Below are 26,827 nucleotides of genomic sequence, written 5' to 3' on the forward strand. Positions count from 1 at the left end.
AAAAGGCCTGCTAGTGGTGCACCTGTTTTGGCTACTAATGGCGCACTACAGGTGCGCCACTAGCATCACGCCATTAGAATTTTTTACTAACGGGGCACCAGAGGTGCGCCATTAGTATCTGGTATACTAATGGCGCACCAGGAAGTGCGCCATTAGTATAGCTCATGGTGCGCCATTAGTATCTGGTATACTAATGACGCACAGAAGTGCGCCATTAGTATAGCTCATGATGCGCCATTAGTATCTGGTATACTAATGGCGCACCAGGAAGTGCTCCATTAGTATAGCTCATGGTGCACCATTAGTATGCCTCCAAGGGCCATATTTACCCATGCGCTCTGGCTTACTAATGGCGCACTAGTTGACGATGCGCCACTAGTGTGCTTTTGCAGTGCGCCATTAAAGTGCTGAGTGATGCGCCACTAGTATGAATATTAGGTTTTTTTTCTGATATTTGCACAGATTAGAAAACATATTATTGCACAGAATATAGAAAGCACAACATATAAACAACAGATTTATCGAATACAATAGAAGATTAGTCTCCGAATTTAAAATACCGAACAAAGTTAGAACATTACAAGTCTCGAGATTGCGAGTAGCGAGTTTGTCTTCACATTACAAGTCGATATCGACCATCTAAACTACCATCACATAGAAGAGAGCTGCGGTCATCACGATAAGCATAATCGCAATGAAACTGGTCTTCATCCGGTTCCTCCAACGCTCCCTCCTCTCTCCCGCTAGATAGCGCGCGTATCTAACTTCTGCCTGCGCCCTTGTGGTGTACCCTTTGTTACTGTTACCGCTGAATCGGTGAACCTGTCTCCGACACTCCTCCCAGTCGTCGTAGACTCCGGGAACCTTACCGTTGTACACGACATACGACGCCATCTCTATGCACTAGCCAAACAAAATGTTAGTAGCAATTCACATAGACATACAAGTTCATTAAAGTTTAATATTACAACTATAACACCACGATTTATGGTCCTACTAATAAATAGCATCGATTACATATAAGTTGAACGACTGTCCAAACCAAAGAGACATACAAGTTCATTAAAGTTTAATATTGCAACATGAATTAGTAGCAATTCACAGGAACGTGGATGAAGCCGCCGTCTTTCGTGATGGTCATGAAATTGTGGTCGTTGTGAGCCTGCATTTGTAGCGTTGTATCTATCTCACTATTGGACAGTTGAGATCTGAGGTAGAACTGCCCCGAGGTACGAAGGACATCTTGATGGATGATTTCCGCAAACTCCGACTGGATGCGAAAGAATTCTTGTCTGATGTTCGCGTCCTGGATTGCCAACAAGCGTGCGGCCCAATCTTTGAGATTATTTGGTAGCCGAAGGTGATTACTGTCCCGTATGATCGCCCGCATGCGATGGAGGGCGTAGTAGGCATCCTTCTGACTGCCAGGTGGCTGCTTGACTCAGGGGAACGTCGTATTGTGGGTGAACACGTGCTTGTCGTGCCTAAGACTTGTCCTGCTGAAGGTGCCTCCAGATATGGCGTAGCCTGGAAGAGCTTCATCAAGAACTTTCTTGATATTTGTGTAGTCTTTTTTCGACTGACGGTCCGAGTCAAAATACGTGGCCATGGAATATTTCGGGCATAAGAGGGTGAGTGTGCAACGTGTGTCAGTGCACAAAACACGGAATGTTAGAAAAAAAAGGACGATCAAAATCTAAGAAATCATATGTTACAGGGCGATGAGGGGATAACTTACCACGGAAAGTAAGGCACGAGGAAGTTATCCTTATCTGAGTTTGCCAGAATGACGCCATTGAGGTATCAACTCGCGACTTGCCGGTCCCCAGCGCTACCCAAGATCTTGACACGGATATAGAATGGGTCGACTATCACTAAGTCCGGGGTCTTGTCTCTAATGATCCGCATCTCCATACTCAGCTTAAATAGCCAAACGAAGGTGTAGTGCAGCGGATGAAGGTTAAGCATAGCGAAGATGTCAGAAAACCACAGGACGATCATACCCCCGATGTCGCTATCGACAAAGCCCTTGCCCTCTGGCACCTTGGCCACGAAAACCGGGTATGCCACATTATTCTTGGAGAGACGCCGCTTCTCCAAACAAAGAACACTGTCATGCAGACTCCGCATAGCACCGGTTGGAGCATTGAGCATATTAGTCGGTAGCATCGGCCTATCCGCCACATGCACCCTCCTCGAGATATCCTTAGGTGAAGGTGGCCCGTCCAGAGCATGGATCGTACTCGGTGCCGGCTGGCTCGCACCCCTGTTAGTCTTTCTTTTTCGTCCCTTCTTCTGCTGATGTAATGGGATCGAGTTCTGCTCAGAGACCACCTTTTTGAGTGTGTTGGGGCTGATAAAATTTTGCACCTCGACTATCTGAGGCTCGGTGAAGGCGGCAGCTGGAGGCGTCTCCTCAAAACTAAACGCCAGACAACGCACGTTGCAATTGGGTTTCTCCGCGGTAACAGCTAGATCGCGGTCGTCTTTTGCAGGTTGGGTTCTTGAGAAGGAGGCCCCAATAATTCCTCACCGTACCCATGTTCGGCAAAGTACTTATCGACCTTGGTAAATGTACCGTCGTCGTCGTCGTCCGGATCCTGTGCCATATGCATGTCTGGATCATGTGCCATATGCATGTCCGGTAGGGTTGCAGCGGTCTTGCCATGGCTTGGCACCGGCACGACTGGCGGTGTTGTCTGTGGGGTGGTGTCCCCCACCCCCAAACGAATCTGGCTCTTCGGCCAAAGCAAGGGCCAGCTTAAGCAGGCGCTGAGGGTCATCATATCATCTTTGTCGGCCCCAGCGGGGTGGAATGGAGGTAACAAGTCGTCGCAGCCTGGCAGCACCCGAACCAGTTGAACCCTATACGTGGTGGGTGGCATCGGTTTACCGTGGAACATGGGGTTGCCCGATTGAACGATTCTGCCCTTGGCGACGTCGATCAACTCGCCGCCCATGAAGTGCAGGAGAGTGCATGGAACGTCGGCGCCGGCGCCCTGCGAAAACATGTAGGGCGTTAGGGGATGCCCAGTCAAAGGCAAGGAGATGAAGTCATCGGCCGAGAGAGGCTTAGTTACCGTGATGGCGTCGAGCTCGGCTAAGGTCGAGGCACCGCCAACGACGGGCGTGCAAGTGACGGAGGGACCGCTGGCTGCCGAGATGCCGGCCGGCGTATTCTTCGCACACCCGAGTGCATTAATAAGGTCCAATGCCCGTGTCGGCGTCGGAGACACCAATGGTGCCGGCGCCGGAGACACCAATGGCGCCGCCTGCGCGTTGTGCGAGTTGCTGGCCGTGAAGCTGGGAATCGCGGGCGGCCCCTGTTGGCCGCCCGCAATCCATGCCTGCAGCCCCTCAATCAAGGTAGGCACAATGGCGGTGATCACCCCTCCCACTTGGTGTTGCACTAGCTCTTGGACCATCTCCAGAATCCGTGCCACTTTTTCCTTGAGTTCTTGAACCTCGCGCGACTGGCTTTCCAAGTTGGTATTTCTCTTCTTTCGCCCACCAGCGTTATAGTATGATGAGCATTTCGTGGACAAGCCTTAGCCGGCCACACGACCACCTGACGACGGCTTACTGGACTTATCCTTGTTTTTCATTACGTTAAACGCCCTATTTAAATTGATGTCCCAATGGGAGCTCTGAGACGACCCCGCGCTACTGCTTTCAGTGTCCTGCGGAAGGAATGAACCATTTAGAAATTTGGCTTCATTAATTAGAATGCAACGATATGGAGCTAATTACGTGGGGTGTATTCCTTAGCAGAACAAGCTCAAGCGCTTTGGTCTTCGCATCCATGGTAAGCTCCTTTGTTACCGGGTCCACCTTGTACCGGGCCGTGACATAGTTCCTGGTCTGCTTGTCGTTGTATTTCTCGAAGCGGGGTGGTAGGCCTTGCTCGGCACGCTCCGCGTCCTCCTTGTCCCATATAGGTTCCGCCACTCTGTAACCGCAGGGACTGAGTTGGTGGACCCCTAAGTTCAACTCCCGCATTTCTTTCCCTCACTGACTTGATTCCGCGGTTGCCTTGCTCTCGCACTTGATCTTGAAATCCTCGTAGTCATCTTCGTTGATCGAAGGATTTTTCGCCTTGATCTTCTCATAACTATCACCTTTTTCAATCATTCTCTTCACCGCGCTTCTCCAAGTAGACAGGGCCTTTCTCATCTTCGTGAGGGCGGCACTGTTCACTTTATTCCTTGAGAGGCGTGTGTTTGCGACGTCACCGGGGAACTTGTATCGTTCGTGCAGCTTCGTGAAGAGGAGGTTGCGCATATTCCGTCGGTCCTTATGCCTTAGGTTCTCGATGTTGATCGAGACTGTGCTCCGGAGAATGCACCCGAGCTGAACCGCGTACCCCTTGACTATTTCTTTGGGCGCCGTTGGATACCCGTAGGAATTCACTTCAGTAAATTCCTCCTTTACGGTGTTGAGCACGTTCGGCCACCGGTCCTTCCGTTGCCTTTTCGATTGGCTGCAATCTGTGCGTGCGCTGCCATCATCAGTGGTGGCATCCTCGGCGGCACCATCAGTGGTGTCATCCCCAACGCCACTAGGGGTTGTGTACTCGGGATCGGTGTCTTCCGCGGCGTCCTCATAGCGGTGAGATTCTTCCTCCATCTCCTGGGACAGCTCCCAGAATGCCTTGCCCGAACCGCCGGCCTCATCGTTGTGGGCCATGTTTCGCTCTAAATAGGAAAACAGTTTGGTCAAAAAGTTGGTTATTGTCAAGGAACAAGATCATGGTCTCATCATTTAGGGTTTGTCGACACCGAGGCATCCTAAAAGCTAAGCTTTTATCATTTAGGGTTTGTCGACGCCGAGGCACCCTAAAAGCTTAAGCTTTCATCATTTAGGTTTTTATCGACACCGAGGCACCCTAAAAGCCAAGAATTTACAATTTAGGGTTTGTCGACGCTGAGGCACCCTAAATGCTAAGTTAAGTTTTCATCATTTAGGGTTTATCGATGCCGAGGCACCCTAGGTTGACTGATATATATGGGTATCTTCTAATAATATACCCTATCAAAAAAGGGAAGGAGAATTCTAAGTTGGGCCTAATCACTTGGCTCTATTGCCACCTATGGTTTAATGTAGCAAGACGAAAGGGGTAGTTGATCCTACTTAATTAAGTACTAAGATACCCCGGGCCATGCATTAGTCGCAAGTACCCCATATATCCTATTTTTAGCAAAGTCATGCTAAAATTCACGGAAAATTTCAACATGACCTTTGCTGACAATAGGACATATGGAGTACCCGAATTTGCCGGAATGGAAGTTAACCGACATTCCGGCAAACTCAAGGGCCTCTCGGGGTACCTGCAAAATCATCACGACATGATGGTCGGAGACAAAACCCAGCAAACTAGCACCACAATGTGCCTCTACTTTCATATGGATGAAAAGGACACAGACCATATGGTCCTCTGCTTTCATATGAACAAAAATAGGTCACCCAACAAAAAATCATCAATAGTTTAGCAAGTCTGTACCCTTAAGAATGAACATATAGCAATATTTGTTGTCCCCCCATAACATACGGAAATCAAAATCAGCTCAACTTAGATGACTAGCTAACTCATTTTCCAGGTACCAATATCTGTTGTCCCCCCATTGTACCTGAAGAATTAGCGGCTGCTTCTCCTCTGCCCGTGCTGCTGATGCTCCTCTTCCGCTGATCCAAGTGACTATGTTGTGCTGCTGCTGATTAGAACAATTTTGCTCCTCTGTACTCTGAAGAAGGTAACTCCGTCAGAGTACTGTACTTGAAAATTAATGAAGTTGATTTAGTGTTAAAAGTAGGCATGCGTTAAGTATGACCTTTTGACAGTGCTAACCTGCGGTAAATCATCGGCCATAAAAAGCATACACAGAAAACATCAAGCTAGCACAACACACAAACTACATACATGAAACAGGAAGCAAACAATAAATGACTGAACCTGGGTAAATCTAAAGGGAAAGAGCAAATGAGCAAAATAACAAAGCATATTTGTAACTTTCTATATACATCAATAGCCTAATCCATAAGAAAGCTGCTATTTTACGGTCCTATGTTAGTACACAAAGCCAGAAAGAATTTGGTGGCAAACACAATATTTCAGGCTTCCCTAAGTTGAACAGACTGCTGTTTATACTGCAAATGTGTGTCACAACTTTATTTTAAATGATCATGGATCTCATGTTATAAGTTCATTATTATTCAGTCAAAGTCAGCTTTCAATTATTCCTCAAGTTTGTTTTTCATGGTCTCAAGAAATCATGCATGCTACTTTTATTAAGGCCCGCTCCGTTCTTAGTTTTTGTTCTTGATTATGCTTAGCAGGGTCCTCTTTAATCTGTGATGTGCCAGTGCCCCCCTGAGTCTTCAAGTCTGGGCGCATCAATTGACGTTTTGCTGGTAGGTTGCTTTGTTCGTTCCGATGATGGAGCCTGTGAACTGTGCTGGCCACATCACTTGGGAAGGCATCACCAGGTAACTGCTGGGTTTCTACTTGTTTGGTTTTTAAAATGTACTCCCCATTTTATGAGAACAATTAGTTTCAGCTGATCTTTATGGTTGGGATATCAAATGGTAAACAATTAGTAACTCCCACTGGCCTGTGATGTGTTGTGTTTTAAGAGTTCAGGGGGGAGTTGAGAAAGAGATTGGAATGAGTATGAACTAGACTGTATTCCAGTCCTCCAGTTCATCTGCCTGTGAACTGAACCCCAAACTCTTTCCAGCCCCCCTTCCTGGTGATTGGTTGAGACTTGCAAGAGACTGGAGCAATGATAACAGCAGAAACATGGGTGAAACTAAGCGCGCAAACAACTTGAGATTGTAACACTTATTCTTACTAGTCAATATCGCCCTTTTCTCTCCTGTGGACGGATAACTACTATTTTTAATGGTATGTAGCAGCAGACACCAGATTGAGAAGAACGTTGAGTCGTTGACCATATTATCACCCCCAATAAGCAGCCAGAACAGTAATCACCAGTTGATCTTAGAAAATGAAAAGTCTGCTGACTTGAAAGAAACTCTAGTATGGCAGGTTGTTAATATATTATACCCTGTTCTGAATTTGATCGAATCTTTTATTCAACCTTTCTATTAGCTGGCCCTAGGATTGATAAGCACGTTGACCCTACTATTTGACCCAGTATGCAGTCAGAACGGCCACCTCCAGATAGCATAAGAAGAGCTGACATACCAAATTTGGTTCTGGTAGATGTTGTGAAGACTTTGAGATACTCCATGGGGACTTACAAGGATTGAAGTAGTGGCTAATCTAACTGTTGTGATGATGCCTACGTCATTGGCATGTTTTAAATGACATTAAGCTGGGTCCTCTAATATTTTTTTCAAGTAAATTGTTACAAACGAGCAATGATTTTATTTCCGCTCCTCTAGGTTGAAAGGTTTCCCCACTGTGGCACATGTTTATCCAACATATATTCAGCGTAACAACATTTTCTCATGTTATATTCTTGTGATGCCTACCTATTTTTGTGGGGACATATAATTCCCAAGACAGGAAATGAGACCAAATCCACAATGTTTAAACCCAGCAGCATGTGTTGAGAGACAGACGAACAGCATCTAGTCTCGTTTATTTTCACACATGCTGCTCTTTGCTATCAAAAAACAATTGTGACTGTTTCCTAACGACTTGCTCGTGCAGAAATATAAGAATGCAGCAATGCAATCAAAACCCGCTAGCGATGCATCAGTGGATTCATCTTACCACGAACAATTATGGACTTTCATAAGGTACTGAACAAACAAATGCGATGAGTGAATCTTTGATGAAAACAGAATAGCAGGATCATTTTATGACTCATTACATACATGCCCACAAGTCAACTAGATAAGGTCTGAATTCGATCTAGTGACAAATAATCAGTATAATGCAAAGCAGATTCATATTAAAAGTAAAACAACTATAGTACTACATCACAAATTCACAAGGAGATGCCATACCAACACATTACTCCAACCATCAGTTGGATGACCAACTACTTGCTAGTTAACACTAACTATTACAGTAACCAAAACCCAAAATACCAACACAAGGAGATTGTACAACTCCAGTTAGCATAAGTAAGGACTTTTGTATATTGTCACTGGTACTTGTCTGTTTATTTATTTAATACTAGATGGTGTAAATAGGTTGACCTTTAAAAGTAATACTTGCTCCATCCAGTACCTGGCTCCATCGAGGATCAACTACTAAATGATCCAATCCATCTAGCTAGCAAAGCAGCAATCAGATAAACTACTTCGAGTACACTGCTTGTACAAGGTAAATGAAGAAGCTCCTCTCTGATCTGCAGCCACATATATATATATCCATGCACCTACTGTACTAATTAACCCTGGATAGACACCAGATGAATAGCATACCTGACTACAACCGGTGCGCCGTGGCGGTGGCTGGCTCCTGCAACGGATGTGGTACTAGTAGGTTTTTGCCACCGGTCGTCAAAGATCATAGTTGCAGATGACAGGAGCAGAGACGCCGGCGCCGGAGACGAGCGGACGGGGAGCTGCGGAGCAAACCCTAGCGCAGCCAGAGCTTGGCCATGGTTGGGTCGAGAGGGGAAAATGGCTGCATGGACGAGGGTGGGGGAGGGGGAGGGCGGCGACGGCGGCGTCTCCGTGGGCGGCGTCTCCGTGGACGAGGGTGGGGGAGGGGGAGGGCAGCGTCTCCGTGGGCTGCGTGGACGAGGGTGGGGGAAGGGGTGGGCGGGGTCTCGTGGACGAGGGCGTGCGAGGGCAGCCGGGTTAGGAATAGCCATTAGAATGTTTTTTTATAGTAATGGCACATGTGCATGAAGTGCGCCATTAGAATGTTTTTTTATAGTAATGGCGCATGTGCATGACGTGCGTCATTAGAATATTTTTTTTATATAGTAATGGCACATGTGCATGAAGTGCGCCATTAGAGTGTTTTTTTATATATTGTAGATCATAACATTTGCCAGTCTATGTTAGAAAAAATGAAATAAATTTGCCTATTTAGGCATGATACACCCATACATATCTATATTCGAGCATGTATAGAAGTGAAAGTTGTTGTCGCTTAATTTGGTTAGAGATGCGATTACATCTTTGCCGCTTAATTTGGTTGGAAGCACATGTGTAGAGATAAAGCATGGTCTACTCTAAAACCAACGACGCCTATCCACCCAGTGTGACGTACGTCCAGTGTTGATGCATGGGTCACGTACGTACGGCCACTGCTCGCTCACGATCATGTCGATCAGATATTCAATAACAGGGGGTGAGCGGGGGAGGGTGCGGGGGTTCGGCGACGGTGGTGGAGTGGGGAAGGGTGCGGTGGGTGCTCGACGGCGGTGGAGCGGGCGAGGGTGCGGGGGGTCGACGGCGGCGGTGGAGCGGGGGAGGGTGCGGGGGGTGCTCGGCGGCGAGGGGGATCTTGCGAGGGGGGATAGCGATCGAGATGGAGGGGGATCGAGATCGAGTGTCCTCATGAATATTCAATATTTTTTCATATTGAATATGAAAAAATATCATCAAATTTGAAAATGTCGAAATACAATCGAGAAATGAAGGCTACAATTTAAATACAATCGATCTTAGCTAGCTATCTCTTCACAATCTTCTTGCCCTTATTTTTCGTAAATGGAGTTCTTCTCTTGAATGGACGTCCTTTAGGTAGGGTGGTCCTGCTTCTTCTTGTGGTGTATGCTGGTACTTCATCATCGTCATCATGTTCCATCTTAGGGTCGCTGTACTTGTCGAAGTCTTGCTCATTGGCGACTCCATCCATTCCGATGATCTTTCTTTTGCCTCTCCTCATGACAACACGACTTGGCTTTGGTGGGTCGGTAATGAAGAAGCATTGGTCCACTTGGGAAGCCAGTACCCATGGCTCATTTTTCGCAGTGACGTTTGAACCCGCGGTCTTGGATTTGGCTTCGGGTATAACCATGGTGGTCAAATACCGGTCTTCTTTTATGACGCTCTTGGCCCATCTGACACGGAACATCGGGACCTTCTCTCGAGCGTAGCTCAGCTCCCAGATCTCCTCGATCCTTCCGTAGTATCTGTCCTTGTCGTTACCGGTGTAGGATTCCATCGTTACCCCGGAGTTCTGATAACCATCGCTCTTCATGTCCTTTCCCTCGGTGTAGAATGTGTAGCCGTTGATATCGTACGCCTCATACGTCATCAGGTTATGCTCGGCGCCCTGTGACAAGGCGAATATGAGTTGTTCTTCCGCGGAAGAATCCTCATGTAAAGGGTACGACAGAAGCTTCTGCTTGAACCAACGCGTGAAACATGAGTTGTGCTCTTTGATTATATCTCCGTCCGTCCTTTGTTGGCCTCGGTCATTGTACTTCTTCTCAATAAAGGTTTTGTGCTCTACGACCTAAGGATCGACCACGTCTATGTGTTGTAGCGCGACTAGGTTTGCTCTTTCAAAGTCGGCGAGTCGACCCTCGAAGTCGACATGCATTTCGCAGCGACCCTCACGATGACCCCATCCAGCAAGGCTGCCGAGGTGCTTGTTGACGGGCAGACCAACGGGGTTCTCGATGCCTAGATAATTCGTGTAGTAGGAGATGCACTCTTGAGCCAGAAAGCCCCTGGCTATGCTTCCCTCTGGACGTGACATGTTGCGAACATATCCTTTGATGATACCATTCATCCTTTCGAACGGCATCATGCTCTGCAGGAACGTCGGCCCGAGTTGGATGATATCCTCCACGATATGGACCAGCAGATGCACCATAACATCGAAGAATGCGGGCGGGAAGTACATCTAAAGCTCGCATAGTATCACCATGATCTCTTCCTGTAGCCTTCTGAGTTGCCTCACGCCAACCGACTTCCGAGAGATGACGTCGACAAAGTTGCATAGGCCAAATAGCATTTCACGGACGTGCGCGTCCATGATCCCATGGATTGCAACTGGAAGTATCTGCGTCATCAGCACGTGACAGTCGTGAGACTTCATCCCCCTGAACTTCTGCTTCGCTGAGTCTAGGTATCTGCTTATCTTCCCCGCGTAACCGTAAGGAAGTTTTACTCCTACGAGGCAGGTGAAAAACTGATCGATCTCCTCCTGACTTAGAGTGAAGCACGCGGGAGGGAAGTCATTTCCGGTCTTCTTGGCCTTTTTTCCTTTGCGACGACTTTCCGTGTCCTGCTTCGCCTCATCATCATCATTATTAGCGTGAAGCTTCTCCCTGATGCCCATTGATTTCAAGTCTGCCCTTGCTTTCGGCCCATCTTTGGTCCTCTCTGGCATGTTGAGCAGGGTACCAAGCAGACTCTCGCACACGTTCTTCGTGATATGCATGACATCAAGGCTGTGAGGCACACGGAGGATCTTCCAGTACGGCAAGTCCCAGAAAACAGACCTCGTTTTCCATACCTTCAGCAGCGGCTCTGGCGCCTTTCGCTTCTTTCCGAGCTCTTTCGCATTTCCCAGCGGTGGGTACTCTTTCCAATTTTTCAACAGCTCGTATATTTCCTCGCCGCTCCTCATAAGGGGGCGTCTTCGGGGTTCGGTTTCACCATCGAACAGATCCTTGCGTTTTCTCCACGAGTCATCGTCGCGAAGGCACCTTCGATGTCCCATGAACACGGTTTTTGAAGACCCGGGATCTCTATCTAGCTGGCGATACATTGTGTCATCCATGCACCTGACGCATCCAGAAAATCCGTGGACCACCTGCCCCGCGACATATCCGTAACCGAGATAGTCGTGCACCGTCGTGAGCAGTGCGGCTCTCATAGGGAAATATTCTTTCTCTGCAGCGTCCCACGTATTGGTTGGCGTTTTCCACAGCGTGTCTAGCTCCTCTTTCAGCAGCCCCAGATACAGATTGATGTCGTTCCCTGGTTGTTTCGTCCCTTCAATTAGCATACTCATGTGAATGTACTTCCTCTTCATGCACAACCAGGGGGGAAGGTTGTACGTCCACACATACACAGGCCAGGTGCTATGTGTGCTTGTCTGGCTGCCAAACGGATTGACTCCATTGGTGCTCGCGCCCAACACGATGTTCCTTGGATCGTCCCCAAATTCTGGGTATTCAAAGTTCAACGCTTACCACTCGCTCGCATCCTTAGGGTGACTCAGCATCTTGTGTTTTTTATTTATCTCCAGATCATTTCCATCATCTTCTCACTTTTTCTGCTCCCTATCCGTGTGCCAACGCAGGAGCTTTGCTACCTTAGGGTCCGCGAAATACCGTTGCAGACGAGGAGTGATCGGAAAGTACCACACCACTTTTCGAGGAGCTTTCTTCCTCTTCTTGTATCGACTGATGCCGCACACCGGACATATGGTAGACTCCGCGTGCTCGTCCCGATAAATGATGCAATTGTTCATGCACACATGGTATTTCACGTGCGGTAAATCGAGAGGACACACGATTTTCTTCGCCTCCTCGAAACTGGTCGGGCACTTGTTCCCCTTGGGAAGACGTTCGTGCCAGAATGACATGTTCTCGTCGAAGCATGCGTCCGTCATTTTATGTTTTACATACATCTCCAGAGCCATGAGCATTACTTTCAGGCGGGTATCCTCGGGCCTGCATCCTTCATACAATGGAGTAACCGCGTCTATCTCCACTTGATCCAGCTTGGCTTTCTCTCGGGCGAGAGCTCTTGCGTTATCCGTCTGCTTGAGAAGCAGCTCTTGAATATGAGGGTCCTGCACCCAGGCCATCGATGATCCATTGTCGTCTGCTCCGACATCTTCATCTTCATGATCATGCCCTTCGTCTGCTCCGGCATCTTCCTCATCATCATGTCCAGCATCTTCTACATGATGACTGTGTCATGGAGATTCTTCGTCTTCTCGCCCGCCCTCGCCGCGGTTGTCTTGATCATGCCCTTCCTCATTTCTTTCCCGCCCCCCATGGACGACTTCATAATCATCTTCATCACCTTGCCACCGATAGCCATCCATGAAACCACGCAAGAGCACGTGGTCCTGCACCTTTATGGAATCCGGGTCCATAAGGCTCTTCAGCTTGCATCTTCGACACGGACATCTTATCTCCGTCTCGTTCTTTTGAAGCATCTCGGCCTTCGCGGAGCTCAAAAACCTATTCACGATGCCTTCGGTCATCGTGTGGACCATTGTCGCCTGCGGGGTAGAGCAAAACGATATTTTAGAACCCAAAAAAAATTGGCATGACTTTGCCTAAAAATAGGACAAAAAAGAATGCATAGTGCCAAATTCTCGCCAAAACGGAAATGAATCAACATTCCGGGAAAATATTGGCAACTATCGCATTTCAAATACCGGTACCTGCAAACACAAACATATATGCAACACCACAAACATATGCAACACCACAAACATGCGTAGATCTAGCTAGGCCATAAAAAGTGCATGTGCACGTTGTTGGAGGGAGAAAAAAGTAGATCTACAACATAAAAGCTTTCCCCTTACTTACCTATCAAAAAAGGTAATTTAACCACTTAATTTGGGTGAATCTATGATGCAAATGAGGTGAGGAGGAGGAGGCACCCGGGACAAGCTTGGAGGAGGAGGTGGAGAGAATGAAAGTGGGAAAAGTGAGTGTGGTAGGTGGATGTCCAAAATATCTAGCTGGTCCCAGGTTACTAATGGCACAACACCTACATATGCGCCATTAGTAACCCTGGTTACTAATGGCGCACCTTCTGTGGTGCGCCATTAGTAGTTTTGCGAAAAAAATTATAGTAGTGGCACACCACCTACAGATGCGTCATTAGTAACCCTGGTTACTAATGGCGCACCATCTGGTGGTGCGCCATTAGTAGTTTTACAAAAAAAATTATAGTAGTGGCGCACCACCAACAGATGCGCCATTAATAACCCTGGTTACTAATAGCGCACCAGCTGGTGGTGCGCCATTAGTAGTTTTGCAAAAAGAATATAGTAGTGGCGCACCGAGTGTGTGGTGCGCCATTAGTGTCCATCACACTAATGGCACACCTGCACATGGTGCGCCATTAGTGTCCATTACACTAATGGCACACCTGCACATGGTGCGCCACTACTATATAGTAGTGGCGCACTACTTGTCTAGTGCGCCATTAGTGTCTATATCATCTATAGCCCTTTTCCTAGCAATGGATGGTGCGTGTCATAAAAAACGGAACGGTGATGTTGCATGGCAATATATCTCGGAATGGCTTTGAAAATGCCATAATAGGTACATATGGTGGCTGTTTTGAGGAAAGTATATGGTGGCTGTTTTGAGGAAGGTGGGTTTAATGTACACGGGAAAGTTGCACGGTACTAGAGAGGCTAGCAAAGTTGGAAGGGTGAGAGTGCGTATAATCCATGATCTCAACATTAGTCCTAAAGAACGCACATACTTATTGGAAATGCCTATTAGTTATCAAAGAAAAGCATCAGACGCATGCTCCTAGGGGAAGGGTTGGTATGAGTTAACCATTGCACGATCCTTACCTCTACACAAAGGTTGGCAATCATTAAACAAATCATGCTCCAACTTCATCACCTAATGGTTCACCATATGTGTGCATGCTACGGGAATCACAAACTTTAACACAAGTACTTCTTCCAATTCACAATTACTTACTAGCTTGACTGTCATATTACCATCTTCATATCTCAAAACTATATGCCAGGAATCAAACTTCACATTATATTCAATGCACTTAATATGAAAGTTTTTATTATATCCCTCTTGGATGCCAATTATATTAGGACTAAATTCATAACATAAACCAATTACCATGTTGTTTAAATACTCTCAAAATAATATAAGTGAGGTACGAGAGTTTAATAACTTCTATAAAAAAAACACCACCGTGCTCTAAAATATATAAGTGAAGCACTAGAGCAACATTGACTAGCTCAAAAGATATAAGTCAAGCACATAGAATATTCTAATAAATTCACGATTCAGCGTGTCTCTCGCAAAAGATGTGTGCAACAAGGATGATTGTGGCAAACTAAAAAGTAAAGACTCATATGCACAAGACGCTCAGAACAAAACACATAAAATGTGGTGAATAAAAATATAGCCTCAAGTAAATTTACCGATGGATTGAAAATGAAAGAGGGGATGCCTTCTGGGGCATCCCAAGCTTAGGCTCGTTGGTATCCTTGAATATGGCTTGGAATGCCTTGGGCATCCCCAAGCGTGGGCTCTTACCACTCCTTATTGTTGGTGATCGTGGTAAATTAAAAAAAATTCCTACGCCATACAAGGATCTATCTATGGAGAAACCCGAAATGAGAGAGGTTTTAGAGCATCTTCATACCTTTGAAGATCGCTAAGCAGAAGCGTTACTATGAACGTGGTTGATGGAGTCGTACTCGCAGCGATTCAGATCGCGATGGATTTCGATCTATGTGCTGAATCATGGCACCTCCGCGTTCAACACACGTACATCCCGGTGACATCTCATCCTTCTTGATCCAGCAAGGAGAGAGGACAAGTTGGGGGAGAGCTTCGGCAGCAGGACGACGTGGTGGCGGTGGAGCTATATGTGGTTCTCCAGCAGGGCTTCGCCAAGCGCTGCCGATGAGGAAGAAGAGAGAGGTAGGGCTGCACCGTGGGAGATCAATTGTGTGTCCCCAAAAGGCCAAAACCCTTCAATATATATAGGAGGAGGGAGAGGGGAGGCTTCCTTGGCCCCTCCTCCAAGGAGGTGGAGCTTCGGCCAAAGCTAGGGAGGTGGACTACCTTGGTAGGACTCTTCCTACTTTCCTTTTAAGATTCCTTGCCTTATCTCTTTTATCCCTATGTGCATAGGCCTTTAGGGAAGGCCTTGGCCAGCCCAATAAGGGCTGGTCCACCTCCTCCAACAGACCATGCACTTCTTTGGTCGTCACACCCCTCCCGGGGTTCCTCCGGCACCCTCCCGGCACTCCCGGTATACTACCGATGAGCCCGAAACTTTTCCGGTGACCAAAACAGGACTTCCTATATATCAATCTTTACCTCCGGACCATTCCGGAGCTCCTTGTGATGTCCGAGATCTCATTTGGGACTCTGAACAACCTTCAGTAACCACATACCATTCCCTTTACAACTCTAATGTCATCGAACCTAAAGTGTGTAGACCCTACGGGTTCGGGAGACATGCAGACATGACCGAGACATCTCTCCGGCCAATAGCCAACAGCGGGTTCTGGATAAACATGTTGGTTCCCACATGTTCCTCAATGATCTCATCGGATGAACCACGATGTCAAAGATTCAATCGATCCCTTATGCAATCCCCTTTATCTACCGGTATGATACTTGCCCGAGATTCGATCATCGGTATCCCTATACCTTGTTCAATCTCGTTACCGGCAAGTCTCTTTACTTGTTCAGTAGCACATCATCTCATGACTAACTCCTTAGTCACACTGAGCTCAATATGACAATGGATTACCGAGTGGGCCCAGAGATACCTCTCCATCACATGGATTGAAAATCCCGGTCTCGATTTGTACAACTCAACCAACACTTTCGGAGATACGCGTAGTGCACCTTTATAATCACCCAGTTACGTTGCGACGTTTTGTCCACCCAAAGCACTCCTACGGTATCCAGGAGTTGCACAATCTCACGGTCTAAGGAAATGATACTTGACATTAGAAAAGCTTTAGCAGATGAACAACACGATTTAGTGCTATGCTTAGGATTGGGTCTTGTCCATCACATCATAACCTAATGATGTGATCTCGTTATCAATGACATCCAATGTTCATGGTTAAGAAACCATGATCATCCCTTGATCAATGAGCTAGCCAACTAGAGGCTCACTAGGGACACATTTGTGATCTATATATTCACACACATGTATTACAGTTTCTAGTTAATACAGTTATAGCATGAATAATAGACAATTACCATGAACTAGAAATATAATAATAACAACTTTATTATTGCCTCTAGGGCATATTTCCAACAGTCCCCCACTCGCACCTGAGTCAATAATCTGTCTACATTGTGATGAATCGAACACCCATAGAGTTCTGGTGCTGATCATGCTTTGCCCGTGGAAGAGGTTTAGTCAACGGGACTGCGACATTCAGATCCGTATGTACTTTACAAATTTCTATATCTCCATCCTGGATGTATCCACGAATGGAGTTGAAGCGGCACTTGATGTGTTTGGTCTTCTTGTGAATCCTGGGCTCCGTTACAATAGCAATAGCTCCAGTGTTGTCACAGAAAAGAGTCATCGGGCCTGACGCACTTCGAATCACTCCAAGGTCCGTGATGAACTCCTTCATCCAGACTCCTTCCTGTGTTTCTTCCTAATCAGTTATGTACTCTGCTTCACATGTAGATGACGCCATGACGCTTCGCTTGCAACTGCACCAGCTAACTGCCCCATTATTCAAAACATACACGTATCTGGTTTTGACTTGGAGTCATCCAGATCTGTGTTAATCTAGCATCGACGTAACCCTTTACGACGAGCTCTTCGGCGCCTCCATAAACGAGAAACATATCCTTGGTCCTTTTCAGGTACTTAAGGATATTCTTGACTGTTGTCCAGTGATCCACTCTTGGATCACTCTGGCACCTCCCTACAAAGTTTTTGGCAAGGTTCACATCAGGTCTGGTACACAGCATGGCATACACGATAGAGCCTATGGCTGAAGCATGGGGGACGGTACACATCTTTTCTCTATCTTCCGCCGTGGTCGGTTGTTGAGTCACACTCAACCTCACGCCTTGCAATACAGGTAAGAACCCCTTATTAGCCTTCTCCATATTGAACTTCTTCAATATCTTGTCAAGGTATGTGCTTTGTGAAAGACCTATGAGGTGTTTCGATCTATCTCTATAGATCTTGATGCCTAATATGTAAGCAGCTTCTCCAAGGTCCTTCATTGAAAAAATATTATTCAAATAGGCCTTGATGCTTTCCAATAGTTCTATATTATTTTCCATCAACAATATGTAGTCCACATATAATATGAGAAATGCTACAAAGCTCCCACTCACTTTCTTGTAAATACAGGCTTCTCCATAAGTCTGTATAAACCCAAACACTTTGATCACCTCATCAAAGCGAATGTTCCAACTCCGAGATGCTTGCACCAGCCCATAGATGGAGCGCTGGAGCTTACACACTTTGTTAGCATTGCTAGGATCGACAAAGCCTTCTGGCTGTATCATATACAATTCTTCTTTAAGAAAGACATTCAGGAACGTTGTTTTGACGTCCATTTGCCAGATTTCATAATCATAGAATGCGGCAATTGCTAACATGATTTGGACCGACTTCAGCATCGCTACTGGTGAGAAGGTCTCATCGTAGTCAATCCCTTGAACTTGTCGATAACCCTTAGCGACAAGTCGAGCTTTATAGATGGTCACATTACCATCCGCGTCAGTCTTCTTCTTGAAGATCCATTTATTTTCTATGGCTCGCCGATCATCGGGGAAGTCCACCAAAGTCCATACTTTGTTCTCATACATGGATCCTATCTGGGATTTCATGGCCTCAAGCCATTTTTTGGAATCCGGGCCTGCCATTGCTTCTTCATAGTTCGAACGTTCACTGTTGTCTAACAACATGCTTTCCATGACAGGGTTGCCGTACCATTCTGGTGTGGAACGTACCCTTGTTTACCTTTGAGGTTCAATAGCAACTTGAACTGAAGTGTCATGATCATCTCGTTAACTTATTCTCTAGCCGGTTCAGGCGCCTCAAAAACATTTTCTTGCGCTGTGCTACTCTCCGGTTCGAGAGGAGGTACAATGACCTCATCAAGTTCTATTTTCCTCCCACTTACTTCTTTCGAGAGAAACTCTTTCTCTAGAAAGGATTCGCTCTTAGCAACAAAGATCTTGCCTTCAGATCTAAGATAGAAGGTGCACCCAATTGTTTCCTTAGGGTATCCTATGAAGACGCATTTTTCCGCTTTGGGTTCGAGCTTCTCTGGTTGAAGTTTCTTAACATAAGCATCACAGCCCCAAACTTTAAGAAACAATAGCTTAGATTTCTTGCCAAACCATAAATCATATGTTGTCGTCTCAATGGATTTATACGGTGCCCTAGTTAAAGTGAATGCGGCAGTTTCCAATGCATATCCCCAAGATGATAGCGGTAAATCGGTAAGAGACATCATAGATCGAACCATATCCAATAAAGTTTGATTACGACGTTCAGACACATCGTTGCGTTGCGGTGTGCCAGGCGGCGTGAGTTGTGAAACAATTCCACATTTCCTTAGGTGTGCACCAAACTCATGACTCAAATATTCTCCTCCACGATCAGATCGTAGAAAATTTATTTTCTTATCGCGTTGATTCTCCACCTCAGTCTGAAATTCCTTCAACTTTTCAAACGTTTCAGACTTGTGCTTCATTAAGTAGAGGTACCCATATCTACTTAAATCATCAGTTACAGTGAGAACATAACGATAGCCATCGCGAGCTTTAACGCTCATTGGCCCGCATACATCGGTATGTATTATTTCCAACAAGTTAGTTGCTCGCTCCATTGTTTCGGAGAACAGAGTCTTGGTCATCTTGCCCATGAGTCAAGGTTCGCACGTGCAAATGATTCAAAATCAAGAGACTCCAAAAGTCCATTTGTATGGATTTTCTTCATGCGCCTTATGCTGATATGACCAAGGTGGTAGTGCCACAAGTATGTGGGACTATCATTGTCAACCTTGCATCTTTTGGCACTCACACTATGAATATGTGTATCATCACGATCATGATTCATTAGGAATAAACCATTAACCAGCGGGGCATGACAATAAAACATACCACTCATATAAATAGAACAACCATTATTCTCATATTTAAATGAGTAGCCCTCTTGCATTAAGCGAGATCCTGATACAACGTTCATGCTTAAAGCTGGTACTAAATAACAATTATTAAGGTTTACAACTAATCTCGAAGGTAGATGTAGAGGTAGCATGCCGACGGCGATCACATCGACCTTGGAACCATTCCCGACGCGCATCGTCACCTCGTCCTTGGCCAACCTACGCTTGTGTCATAGTTCCTGCTTAGAGTTGCAAATGTGAGCAACAACAGCAGTATCAAATACCTAGGAGCTACTACGAGTGCTGGTAAGATACACATCAATAACAAGTATATCACATATACCTTTGACGTTGCCACCCTTCTTGTCCGCTAAGTACTTGGGGCAAGTCCGCTTCCAGTGACCGGTTCCCTTGCCGTAGTAGCACTCAGTCTCAGGCTTAGTTCCTTTCTTTGACTTCTTCCCGACAACAGGCTTACCAGGCGCGGCAATAGCATTGTCGTCTTTCTTGAAGCTTGGCTTACCCTTGCCCTTCTTGAAACTGGTGGTTTTATTCACCATCAACACTTGATGGTCTTTCTTGATTTCTACCTCCGCAGATTTCAGCATTGAATACAACACGGGAATAGTCTTTTCCATCCCTTGCATGTTGTAATTCATGAAAAAACATTTGTAGCTAGGTGGATGCGACTGGAGGATTCTGTCCATGACCGCATCATCCGGAAGTTCAACTCCCAGCTGAGTCAAGTAGTTGTGCAACCCAAACATTCTGAGTATGTGCTCACTGACAAAACTATTATCCTCCATCTTACAGCTAAATAACTTGTTGGAGACTTCATATCTCTTAACCCGGACATGAGCTTGAAAAACAAGTTTGAGCTCCTCGAACATCTCATATGCTTCGTGTTGATCAAAACGCCTTGGGAACCCCGGTTCTAAACTGTAAAGCATGTCGCACCGAACGAGAGAGTAGTCATCACTTCACGACTGCTAGGCGTTTCTAGTGTCCTCATCTGCCGCAGGAACGGGAGGGTCACCTAGCGGTGCATCAAGGACATATGCCTTCTTGGAACCCATGAGGATGAGCTTCAAGTTACGAGCCCAATCCGCATAATTGCTACCATCGTCTTTCATCTTGGTTTTCTCTAGGAACGCGTCGAAGTTGAATGGGACATTTGCGTTGGCCATTGGACCTACAATATTTGTAAAGACAATTTTAGACTAAGTTCATGATAATTAAGTTCATATAATCAAATTACTAATGAATCCCACTTAGATCGACATCCCTCTAGTCATCCAAGTGACACATGATCCATGTCGACTAGCCCGTGTCCGATCATCACGTGAGACGGACTAGTCATCAATGGTGAGCATCTCCATGCTGATCGTATCAACCATACGACTCATGTTCGACCTTTCAGTCTCCCGTATTCGAGGCCATATCTGTACATGCTAGGCTCGTCGAGTCAACCTATGTGTTTTGCATGTGTAAACTGGCTTACACCCGTTGTATGCGAACGTTAGAATCTATCACACCCGATCATCACGTGGTGCTTCGAGACAACGAACGTTCGCAACGGTGCACACTTAGCAGAATACTTATCTCGAAATTTTAATGAGGGGTCATCTTATGATTGCTACCGTCTTTCTAAGCAATAAGATGTAAAACATGATAAACATCACATGCAATCATATAGTGACATGATATGGCCAATATCATCTTTCTCCTTTGATCATCATCTTCGGGGCACCATGATCATCATCGTCACCGGCATGAGACCATGATCTCCATCATGATGATCTCCATCATTGTGTCTCCATGAAGTCGTCATGCCAACTATTACTTGTACAACTATAGCTAACCGTTAGCGATAAAGTAAAGTAATCAACATGCCATTGCATCTCATACAATAAATTAAGACAACTCCTATAGCTCCTGCCGGTTGTTATACTCATCGACATGCAAGTCATGAATCCTATTACAAGAACATGATCAATCTCATACATCACATCCTTTGGCCATATCACATCACATAGCATACCCTGCAAAAACAAGTTAGACGTCCTCTAATTGTTGTTGCAAGTTTTACGTGGCTGGTTAGGGTTTCTAGCGAGAATGTTTCTCACCTACGTGACAGCCACGACATAGATATGCCAATTCTATTTACCCTTCAAAAGAACCCGTTTCATCGAATCCAATTCGACTAAAGTGGGAGACACAGATACCCGCTAGCCACCTTATGCACCAAGTGCACGTCTGTCGGTGGAACCAGTCTCACGTATGCGTACGTGTAAGGTCGGTCTGGGCCGCTTCATCCCACAATACTGCCGAAAAAATATAAAACTAGTAACGGCAAGCGAGTTGACAAATCAGCGCCCACAACTTTTGTGTTCTACTCGTGCATAGAATCTATGCATAGAACCTTGTTCGGATGCCACTGTTGGGGATCGTAGTAAATTCAAAAAAATTCCTACGCCATACAAGGATCTATCTATGGAGAAACCAGCAACGAGAGAGGTTGTAGAGCATCTTCATACCTTTGAAGATTGCTAAGAGGAAGTGTTACTATGAAAGAGGTTGATGGAGTCGTACTCGTAGCGATACAGATCACGATGGATTCCGATCTATGTGCTGAATCACGACACCTCCTCATTCAACACACATACAGCCCGTTGACGTCTCCTCCTTCTTGATCCAGCAAGGAGAGAGGAGAAGTTGAGGGAGAGCTCTGGCAGCACGACGACGTGGTGGCGGTGGAGCTATGTGGTTCTCCGACAGGGCTTCTCCAACCGATGCGGAGGTGGAAGAAGAGAGAGGTAGGGCTGCACCATGGGAGATCAACTGTGTGTCTCCAAAAGGCCAAAACCCTTCAATATATATAGGAGGAGGGAGAGGGGGGCTGCCTTGCCCCTCCTCCAAGGAGGAGGAGCTTCGGCTAAAGCTAGGGAAGTGTCCACCTTGAACAAGGGAGGTGGACTACCTTGGTAGGACTCCTCCTACTTTCCTTTTAAGCTTCCTTGCCTTATCTCTTTTATCCCTATGCGCATAGGCCTTTAGGTAAGGCCTTGGCTAGACCAATAAGGGTTGGTCCACCTCCTCTAACAGCCCATGCACTTCTTTGGTAGTCACACTGATGACCCAGAAGTATAGGGGATCAATCGTAGTCGTTTCGATAAGTAAGAGTGTCGAACCCAACGAGGAGCAGAAGGCTCTGATAACCAGTTTTCAGCAAGATAATAGCTGCAAGCACTGAAAGTAGCGGTAACAAGTGATGGTGTAGTGACGTGAAACATAGCAAGCGAAATGTAACAAGTAACAAGTAGTAGCAACGATGCAGCAAAGTGGCCAAATCCCTTTTGTAGCAAGGGACAAGCCTGGACGAAGTCTTATAAGAGGAAAAACGCTCCCGAGGACACACGGGAATTTCTCTCATGCTAGTTTCATCATGTTCATGCGATTCACGTTCGTTACTTCGATAGTTTGGTATGTGGGTGGACCGGCGCTTGGGTACTACCCTTACTTGGACAAGCATACCACTTATGATTAACCCCTCTCGCAAGCATCCGCAACTATGAAAGAAGAATTAGGACAACATCTAACCATAACATTAAACTAGTGGATCCAAATCAGCCCCTTACGAAGTAACGCATAGACTAGGGTTTAAGCTTCTGTCACTCTAGCAACCTATCATCTACTTACTACTCCCCAATGCCTTCCTCTAGGCCCAAATATGATGAAGTGTTATGTAGTCGACGTTCACATAACACCACTAGAGGAAAAGACAACATACAACATATCAAAATACCGAACGAATACCAAATTCACATGACTATTATGAGCATGACTTATCCCATGTCCTGAGGAACAATAGTAACTACTCACAAAGTATAATCATAATCATGATCAGAGGTGTAATGAGTAGCATCAAGGATCTGAACATAAACTCTTCCACCAAGTAATCCAACTAGCATCAACTACAAAGAGTAATCAACACTACTAGCAACCTTACAAGTACCAATCGGAGTCGCACCTGAGCATGAACAGGGACAGATCCTACAGAAGTGTCACTCCGAGGCTTACAGAGGACACCATGGGTGAGATAGAACTGCACACAAGGTATTGCAATCAGGTTTCTATTGGCCTACTCTCTTCAAGGATGCCCGTAAGTTTGTCTTGTCTTGTGATGAATGTCAAAGAATAGGTAATATCAGTAAACGTCAGGAAATGCCTATGAATTATTCACTTGTCATTGAACCATTTGATGTTTGGGGTTTTGATTATATGGGACCTTTTCCAAAGTCTAACGGGTATACTCATATCCTAGTTGTTGTTGATTACGTTACTAAGTGGGTAGAAGCTATCCCAACTAGTAGTGCTGATCACAACACCTCTATTAGGATGCTTAAAGAAGTTATTTTCCCTAGATTTGGAGTCCCTAGATACCTAATGACTGATGCTGGTTCAAATTTCATTCATGGTGCTTTCCGTAAAATGTTTGCTAAGTATGATGTCAACCATAGAGTTGCATCTCCCTATCATCCTCAGTCCAGTGGTCAAGGAGAGCTAAGTAATAGAGAGATTAAACTAATTCTGCAAAAGACTATTAATAGGTCTAGAAAGAATTGGTCTAAGAATCTTGATGATGCACTGTGGGCTTATAGAAATGCTTATAAGAATCCCATGGGCATGTCTCCGTACAAAATGGTTTACGGTAAAGCATGTCATTTACCTCTTGAGCTAGAGCATAAGGCTTATTGGGCAATCAAAGAGCTCAACTTCGATTTCAAACTTGCTGGTGAGAAGAGGTTATTTGATATTAGCTCACTTTATGAATGGAGAACTCAGGCATATGAAAATGCCAAGTTGTTCAAAGAAAAAGTTAAGAGGTGGCATGATAAAATGATACGAAAACGTGAGTTCAATGTAGGTGATTATGTCTTGCTATACAATTCTCGTTTAAGATTTTTTGCAGGCAAGCTTCTCTCTAAATGGGAAGGTCCTTACATTGTTGAGGAAGTATATCGTTCTGGTGCCATCAAGATCAACAACACGTAAGGTAATTTTCCGAGAGTAGAAAATGGGCAAAGAATCAAGCATTATATCTCAGGTACTCCCATAAATGTTGAAAGCAATGTTCTTAATACCATAACTCCGGAGGAGTACATAAGGGATATTTATCAGCCTGTTTCAGACTCCAAAAACGAAGAGGTATGTGATTCGGTAAGTAAACCGACTCTAAAACTTTTCCAGTAGTGATTTTTCACTGTTTTGGAATTTTTAGAAATTAGCAAAATTTAAAGTAGTCCGGAAAGCGCACGAGGAGGCGACAAGCCTGCCATGCTCGGCCTACCCCCTGGTCGCTCCTGGGTGGCTTGTGGGCACCTCGTGTGCCTACCGGGCTCCGTTTTCTTGCGGAGTACTCCTTTTGGTCGGGAAAAACTCATTATATATTCTCCTGGAAGGTCTGACCCTCGTATCACGCAAATTTCCTATGCTTTCGTTTCGAGCCTGTTTTTGACGCAGATTTAGGGCAAGGGTGTCGTTTCAGGAATCTGTCGGGGAGAACGATCTCCCTCAAGTCTATGCAGAAGTAAATGTTGATCCGAAAAGAATGGAGGTCATGGAGGCCAAGGAGAGGCTTTTTGAAGAAACTAAGGGCAAAAGTAAGGAGGAGAATCCGGCGTTGGACGAAGGGCAATCTGTGCTCAACAAGGAAGAAGCTAAGGAAGAGGATTTTCTTCAACCCTACCTCCACCTTTTACCTCCATCCTTGATCGAGCTCTTGAGGTTATGTGAAATAACTCGTGTTCGTAATACTTATCTCACCCGTGAAGTTGTTTTGCTGGAGAAACATATCAAAGAGCTCTAGGTATAAACCAAAGATTGATGGCCCTCTTTGAATCAAAAGACACGACAACTCCACCACCATCACCTTCAAAGGAAGACAATTAAGCACGGGTATGGGCAATCCCCTTGGCTTGTGCCAAGCTTGGGGGAGTTGCCCCGGTATCGTATCACCATCACATCTTTTGCCTTTACCTTTTTCTTAGTTTGATCCTTTTTGGTTTTATCTTTTTCTCGTAGAATAAAGTTCTTAGTATGGTCTAGGCTTGAGTTTTGCTTTGTGTCTCCCCCAATGTATTTGATCTCGTAAGTCATATAATAAAGAGTGTTTTAGTTAAGGGCCATGCCTCATGCCATGATCTAAAGAAAAGAATGATAAAAGAACAAAATCATGAAAGATCATGTAAAGATCTTATGGGAAGTGATGGCTTCACATATAAAAAGGATGATGATTGAAACTTGCTGTGGGTGAACAAACGTATACCTTGGTCTTTGTTGCAATTAATAGGAAGTGATAAATAAGGAGAGGTTCACATATAAATATATCATCTTTGACACCATCTATGATTGTGAACACTCATTAAACTATTACATGCCTAGAAGTAGATGTTGGACAAGGAAGACAACATAATGAATTATGTTTGCTTGGTTCCGAACAATGTTATATGACTAGAGATCCCTTAGCATGTGGCGATTGCTTCCACCTCATATCAGCCAAAACTTCCGCACTAAGTAGAGATACTACTTGTGCATCCATAATCCTTCAACCCAGTTTTTGCATGAGAGTCGACCATACCTATATATGGATTGAATAAGATCCCTCAAGTAAGTTGTCATCGGTGCAAGCAATAAAAAATTCCTCCCTAATATGTATGATCTATTAGTGTGTGGGAAATAAGCTTTGTACGAACCTGTGATGAGGAAGACATAAAAGCGACAGAATGCATAATAAAGTTCTTTATCATAGGAGGCAATATAAAGTGAAGTTCCTTCATACTAAGAGGTCACACATCCAAACCTCAAAAGCGCATGACAACCTCTGCTTCCCTCTGCGAAGAGCCTATCTTGTACCTTTACTTTTTGTCCTTAAAAGAGTCATGGTGATCGACACTAATTCCTTATTTCGCCTTTATCTTGGCTAACGTCATGTGCTAGGGAAAGATCTATATTCATAAGTCAACTTGGAAGTAAGTATCCATGAAATATTATTGTTGACATTACCCTTGAGGTAAGTAGTTGGGAGGCGAA

This window comes from Hordeum vulgare, chromosome 5H, assembly GCF_904849725.1.
Source record: "Hordeum vulgare subsp. vulgare chromosome 5H, MorexV3_pseudomolecules_assembly, whole genome shotgun sequence".
NCBI classification, from domain to species: Eukaryota; Viridiplantae; Streptophyta; class Magnoliopsida; order Poales; family Poaceae; genus Hordeum; species Hordeum vulgare.